Source organism: Symphodus melops (assembly GCF_947650265.1).
Source record: "Symphodus melops genome assembly, chromosome: 15".
NCBI lineage: Eukaryota > Metazoa > Chordata > Actinopteri > Labriformes > Labridae > Symphodus > Symphodus melops.
Genome location: NC_136705.1, coordinates 11,275,879 through 11,283,493, shown reverse-complemented (window position 1 = coordinate 11,283,493; position 7,615 = coordinate 11,275,879). Strand labels below are relative to the sequence as shown.

Sequence of the window (7,615 nt, the reverse complement as noted above, 5' to 3'; positions counted from 1 at the left end):
GATAGAAAGAGTCATAAATCATCTGGTTCACCTGACTGAAATGATGATAGGACTCACCCCCTCCCTCCTCATCTTTCACTGGCCAGGAGGTATTTTAAATGGGACTGTGTGTCAGCCAATCACCTCTCAAAAAGAAGGATCTCCCAAAGCTGAGCCTCCCCACCACACCCCCTCCTCTGTTCTGATTGGCTGCCTGTGAGATTCTAAACGTTCTCCGGCAGCAGTTGGACGGTGCACTCAGCCAATGAGGCGAGAGCAACTGTTGCATTCGTTTACCCCTCTACTGCAGGGCTGCTACACTGCTGCAGACCCTCAGTCTGGATGTGACACGGCATCAGTGCCCAGTGACACATCACATAACGGAAATAATGCCACCCAATCATATTCTTCATTTTTCTATACGACTATTAATTCATCTAAATCTATAAATACTCACATTTTGACAAAGTATTCTGACACATTTGTGGCCGTCAAAAGTGTGTTTTTATTGCTAAAAAGGATCGTATTTATCATCCCGAGTGCCTCGGTGTATTCCCAGAGTCCCCTCACAAGATAAATAAATAGCATTAACATCACAGATATTGCATGATCCCTATAGAAAGCCTGAGGATACAGAAAGAAAAGAAAGTAAGAGCATAGAGAGGGTTACTGTAGTTTCCAACGCCCTCCATCGGCAGGGAAATCTCTCTCACTCTCTCTCTCTCTCTCTCTCTCCCTCTCTCTATGTGTGTGTGTCTCTCTCACACACACTTGCACTGCTCCCGTCGCGCGCCCCGCTCAGCTTCCCTCACTCCGCTTCCGATGCTTGTGGAGGGAGGACGGATAAACGGCGCTGGTGCTGCTGTGGTGCCGGATTTTTGATACCCGAAGGAAGGAAGGAAGTTAGGAGGGAAGCAAGAAGGGAAGGGAGCAGGGAGGGATGCTACGGTGATTTCCCCCTCTTTTTCTCTCCTGACAAACACCTCCTCACCACTTTTCATCATCACTTAAGCCTCGGAGCCTTGTAAAGACGCTCCACTGCTGTTTTTTTTTTCTATCCATCACCCGCGGATAAAAAGCAGGAGAGGGAACATTTCAGGGTTTGAGGAGAAGCGACTTGGCTCTGCTCTTTTTTTTTTAATAACCCTCCTCTTCTCCGAGCGCCCCCAAACAGTTACGCAGGGGGGTTTATGGATCCATGGATGTGTTGGACATCTGAGAGAAGAAGCAACAATACTTGGGAGAAGTGAGCGTTTCTGCTTGCTTGTATGTATATGTATTGGAGAACATTTCCTTGGAGAGACGGACTCTCACTTCCAAGGTAAGGCTTGCTGGAGTTAAAAGACTGGGTTTTCAACACAGTCCCATTCATCTATTTCCCCCTTTCCTTTCTCTCCCTTGCTGTTACTGTCCGTGCGTCTCCTTCTGCGGAGGCGTTAATGAGCGTAAAACAGGCGACAGAAGTGAAATGTGTTCGGTTACCGGGATGCTGTGGCTCGCCTCTGGAAGAATCCAGCGCAGTCACACAAACAGCGTGCATACACATGAAATGTCACCTTAAGGGGACTTGGTTATGTGTTATCAAATACGGGAAGAAGGAATGAAAAGCTCCCAGCACCTTTGCGCATTAGCGATGGCAAGGGCACAAGAAGACTTGTGTGTATGTTGCTGAGGTTGCAACAGAGGAGACTTTCTTCAGAGCACTGGATGACGGTTGGTTATGTGCGGTTTCCACTTTACACAGATATACCAGCGCACTGTGCATCGGTGTTTGTTTGCGTATTTGCGCTAGATTGACGTGTTCGTTTCTTGGTACGTGTCTCTCTCTCTCTCTCGCTCTGTGTGTGTGTGTGTGTGCGTGCGTGTGTGTGTGTGTGTGTGTGTGTGTGTGGCCACATATAGTGAGTCGCTACCTTTCGCTGCCTCTGTGTCTCCGCGTAACGGCGACGCACAACTTTTCTTGATTTAGTTGTTCCGTTTAAATCCAGTCATACGGAAACAATCACTCCAACAGAGACATGCAGCTGTCGCTTTTTTCAAGAGACAGTTTTATTTGCTTCATGTGGAATAAAGGCCTTACTCTCACAGAAAGCGTTAAAAAAAAGTGGTTTCCACACATAAAACTATGAACCACACCACAACCCTATTCATTTTTTTTTTCATTTTTCTTTTCTGATCTTATCCCGCTCTCTGTAGGGTTCATTATCGCTGTTGTGGAATTAAGATCTTGAAATGTGATCCCCTGTAGGCTCCTTAGTATTCAGTCCATTTGAATACTTCAGCCAGAGCTGCGGTCTGCCCTTTTCCGTGTGCGCCAGCGCCGGCGAAACTGCATAAAAATTGCATACAGATCACCTGCCCGTAGGCTCATTCAGGCTCATTCTGCACTCAATTAGGTCCCTGCGTTTGCCTTATTGTCCCTGCAGGGCCACATTAGATCTTTTTTTAATTGTTGCACAGATAGCCAATGACATCCAGATGAACCAGCTCTTTGCTGGTGGACTCTCTGAGCGTGCTAGCTTGATAGTAATAATTATGGCTGGCTGGAGCTGCTGCTGCAGAGTAAAAGTGAGATATAGGAGTATAATTTGGGCAGCTGCAATTCCGCTGCGTTTTTCAATGGCAGACGAGAGAGAGGGAGAAACACTGAAGGGCTGTGCAGTTTGGTATTCATGACACAGCCTGAGATTGCTGCTCTCAAGCAAGCAATAATCTCTCTTCTCCCTCTCCAACTCTCTCTCTCTCTCTCCTCCTGTCTCCCACACTGTTGCTTCTGTGAAATGCCTCCGCGCTCCTCTCCCCCCCTGCACCTCCTCGTTACCTCCATCTCTTCTTCATCTTTCTCCTCCACCTCTCCATCTCCCTTCCTCCCGGCCTCTCTCGGTGCTTTCCAGTCTTGTGGGAGCCATTGAGAAAATCATTTGCTGTTGTTGTGTTTTATTCGACAAGGGGGCTGGTTCTTATAGCAGCCAGGCTTCTTGCTTGCTTGGCCGGTTTGCAGTGCTTTAAAAAAAAAAAACTAACTCTGCAGTCAATGATAAAGAGAAAGGTTCACAGAGAACCCTGAGAGGTACCAGCTCCACTTTGACAGAAAATAAGGGGTTTGTAACTTCCTTGTGATACAATCTCACAGGCAAAAAGAACAAACATTTTAACTCCCACTCTAGTTGCGAGAATTACACTTTTGTAGTCTTTGTGTCCACATCTCTGTATCATGTGGCTACATTAGAGAGCACAGTGTTTATTTTTCCTTATTTGCATTTTACCAATTAGCCTACAGACCAGCCAAACTTGCAGTGACACAAAACAGAATTCCCCGGGTTTTTTTTGTTTTGTTTTTTTGTTTTTTCCCAGCTCTCTAAGTTTACAGCAGCTACTTTAAAAGACCTATCGCAACAAAAGAAAGTCCTTAATACGTCTCCACTTTTGAAATACTGCTTCTTGTTGTTTTTCTGCTGGCTTAACATTAAAGCCTCCTTGCCGTGCATTCACACAAAGCTCCCCACAGTATCACCCATATATTTGTGCTTTTGGATTTGGTTTGCTTAATTCTGTAATTAAGTTTTCTTGCTTCTATTTTAGTCACAGTAATTCTGTTTGCATGGAGAAGTGGAAACAAGGGTGGGTAGAGGGGGGGGGGGGGACATAAGGGCAGACCTAAGGAGAAAAGGAGCATGACTCCTATCAGAGTATGAGGGGGAGGAAGAGGAGGAGGACAGCATGACTTCCGTCTCGCTCTTTTATGAGAGCCACTGCTGCCAGACTTGTCTTCACTTCACTATCACAAGTATGAACAGTCATAGTGCCCCCCCACCCCACCCCATTTCCCTCCTCAGTTCCCACAATAGTCTGTTTTTGTTTTTTTTTACGTCTGGGGAATAGATTGCACACTTGGAAAAAAACAACAAGACAGAAACACAGAACCCCCCCTGTACCTGTGTGTCTTTGTGCTATTTAAGGGGAGCTGTGTATACAGAAACCTGGCTCGGATGACACATAAAAGCAGGGTGGGATCAGATTTTTTTTGTCTTTTTTTTTTTTTTTTGCTGATGCTCAGCCAAGAAACTGTGAGGATTGTCGTCAGATTTTCTTTGGATTCGTCGACGACCCCCGTATTGGAAATGTTCTGCTCGGTGACGGTGTTCCTTATAGTCAGGTCAGAGATCAAATTAAACCTACAGACTCACATATGCTCCTTAGGCAGTGTTTGAAAAGACACGACTAGGCCAGGCAAGACTGTTCAACTTATGCTTTTCCAATGAAGTTCACGGAGTACTTTTATGTGTGTGTGTGTGTGTGTGTGTGTTTCGTGTGAGTGGATAACAGCAGTGAGCCCTTCAATCTGTTTAAAAAAAAACTCAGATACAATCCCACTGAGGCTTCAGTTGTAGTGCTTGTTCTCTTCCTCACGTCTCCTTCTCTTATCAGACATTTCTGCGTTGCATCTTCCATCAAAAGGAACTTCACACTGTATTCAAAGCGCTCTTTACCACAAATGACTTTGCGGACAAAAGGATGTGCTTATGCCACGGTTTTTATTACTATCCTGACCTAACCCTGGCACTGAGCCACTTATGGCTGATGATGTGTTCTTAAGGCCTGAATTAAAATGAAAATAACAGGAAAATGAAAAAAAAAACAGTCTCCTGCTGGAATGACTTTAAAGGCAGCTGACTCTAAACACTGCTGACGTAGCCCACCAGGGAGGGGGAGTGGGGGGGGGTAGGGGGGGGATGAGGGATTAATTTATAACACTGTAATTGTTATATTTATATTTAATTAGCCGCCAGCTGCTCGTTCTCATAAATCAAGGCTCTGTAAACTAGATTCTTTGAAACTGTTACAGAGAGGGGGGGAAAAAGCAGGCGTATTGAGGAGAAACAGAACGAGAGAGAAATCCAATAAGACGTAGAGAGAGAGAGAGAAAGAGAGGGAGGGAGGGAAAGGGGTGGGGGGTGGAGGGGTGAAAGAGAGAGAGGTACTAGACCTTCTCTAGGTGACGACAGAGGGAGCTGTTGGGCTTCGATGCGGCGATGACTGCCCTGCTCTCTCTCTCTCTTTTTTTCCCTCTCTCTCTCTCTCTCGCTCTCTCTTTTCTTTTCTAATTCTTTCCAAATCCCTGCCTGTGTGTGTTTCTCCCTCCTCCTCTTCCCCCCTCCCTCCCTCTCTCCGTGAGACAGTCAGTCGGCGAGATGGAGAGGTAGTTAGGCTCCCCAGGGATGCAGGATCCAATCTGCACACCCCAAACACACACACACACACACACACACACACACACACACACACACACACACACACACACACACACACACACACACACACACACACACACACACACACACACACACACACACACACACACACACACACACACACACACACACACACACACACACACACACACACACACACACACACACACACACACACACACACACACACACACACACAAACATACACAAAAGTCCAAGTCTGTCTGGATAAGCATGTCCACAGACTGGCTTCTGTTACCCTCAGATTCGCAGTGCCTCCTGCAGCGAGGGAGGGAGAGAGAAGGGGTGAGAGAAGTTAAGAAAGAGGGTGGGGGTTTGGGTTGAGGGAGAAGTTCTTTTTTTTTTTTCAACTTTTGCCCCTGCACTAGTCCCCCCCCCCCAAAAAAAGTCTTGAGCCTTCTGTAGTTTTAATCGTAAAAACTTGTCTCGACTCTTTCCTACACTCCATGGCTCTCCTCGACATCTCCTCCTCCCACCCGCTTGTCCCCGTCTATCCCCTACAACACTGATGGGAAGCCAGGTAGATGTTACAGTGCCTTATAATTTCCTCTAGCAGTATGTGATGGGATTATAACTCTAATCCCCGGCCTCAACGAGATTAAATGACAGAGTCAGTAATTAGTGTTTCTGACCTTAAATCTCTGTAGGTGCCCTCCAGAGAAAGACAGGAGGGGAGGTGGGATGGCGGTGGAATGATTTCCTGGGTATCAGTGCATGCGAGGAAAAGTGAGACAGCACAGGTGGTTCACTGTTGTTGACACAGTTTCCTGCATGGCAGCATAATGTCAGGGCTTTCGTTCCTTTGGCCTTTAAGCACGGGGCTTGTACGTTTCTTTTTTTCTTGCGCTCATGTGGTTTCACTTAGCGCTCCAGTGTTCTGCATTCCAGCAGCACGAAAATTGGCGGACGGTAAAGAGGTGACGCAGATTTGGACAAGTTGGTCACATGATAAAGAAAGTTTTCTTTCATGCGCAGAGCATCATTTTCCTTTTCTTCAACTCCAAATCTGTCCTTTTTCTTTTACATTTTGAGCATCTATTGAGTCCGTCACCACTCCTTAACAAACAACACGCTTAAGGAATCCAGTAGAGACACAGAATGAAGCTGCTGCTCTTAAATAATCAGTGCTTTTTCTGACGCCGATGGCTTATTTGTTTTTAATGGAGCGAGTCCTTTAGTGTTCATCGTTTATGAGGTTTTCTGGCTACAGCCAAATTATCCACAGAGGTCTTCTCCTCTCCTAAATAAATGGATCAAGTAAATCAAACAGCTAAAACCACTCAATAAACCAGGTTCACATTAAAAAAGAAAGAAAAAGATGTCAGCTTCCAGTGCATAATGCCCACCTGAAGATGAGCTGTCCTTAAGTCCTTCATCGTGTTAAATACCAATGTTATCGGGAACTAGGAAATATGCATTTTACATGTAGAATCAGACTTTTGTTGGCAGACTGACAAGTTAGACGTGGAACATAAGTTTAAAAAAAAAAAGAGGAAGAAACAGTCATCTTCATGCCGAACAGCCCGATCTGATTTACTGTAAATGACACGTCTGAGATTGGTGCGTCCCTTGAGCCATGTTCACATCCTCTTAAAAAATTGTGGTCAGTGACTTTGAAGAGATTGATCTCCTATCTGTTGCTTATATTTTAAGTCTTATTCCCTCACCTTTACAAAATGCCTGTTTTGGATTTAATCCAATCTCTGAAAAGGGGAAGGAGGAAGTTGGTAAATTAAACATCCAGCTAAAGCCAGCCTCGTTTTTTTTTTCCTCTTCCATATTTCAAGGCGGTCAGACAAACCAGTAATTCATGAAGACATGCCATGCTTTCATTAAACGCAAAGTCACATTGAAGTTGTTGCGAAGCATAAGCCAGACGGAAATTAAGAACATTGGACTTGTGCGACAAACGGCTCTGCGAAGGAAACAACAAGGACGCCACTTAGAGCAATTAAAAGAAGAGATGTGAAGGCACAGAAATACTCGATTAAGTGTGCACTTTTTAGACCTGATTCTCTTTTTTTTTATCACCTCTCACGCAGGCTTTCACATTAAAAGCTTTATCAGTTGTTCTGCAGGAGCGGCTGCATATTGCTCTTCAGTTACTCTGACCTTTTCTGCCTCACCCGAGACGGAGAGGAGAGGAGCCGGCAAGGATTTACCGCCCCGACGACGAGGCCGTGCTGTAATTGTGATAACAGCTGGAACCTGGATCAATGCTAATTCAGGATTAACGAGCGATTTCATCGATTCTGCTATTGATGATCAGAATGCGGCGTTGACAGGGTTATTGATCGGATAAAAATGAGAATTGATCACTTCAGATAGGGAGCAGTATTGATTAGAGCACTTTGTGTGTTTTT

The 7,615-nt window shown here is 45.3% G+C and overlaps 1 protein-coding gene across 4 annotated transcripts in view; it reads left to right on the top strand.

The window, feature by feature from the left end:
- The first annotated feature begins 780 nt into the window (after positions 1 to 780).
- Positions 781 to 7,615, top strand: part of cdh11 (cadherin 11, type 2, OB-cadherin (osteoblast)) — a 91,363-nt gene continuing 84,528 nt past the window's right edge. For 3 of the 4 annotated variants that reach the window (XM_079363498.1, XM_079363500.1, XM_079363497.1), the window contains exon 1: positions 781 to 1,300. The gene's annotated coding sequence lies outside the window, so the exon portion shown is untranslated. Of the gene's footprint in view, positions 1,301 to 1,367; positions 1,693 to 7,615 lie in introns of those variants that run through there. The other variant, XM_079363499.1, reaches the window with a different exon arrangement.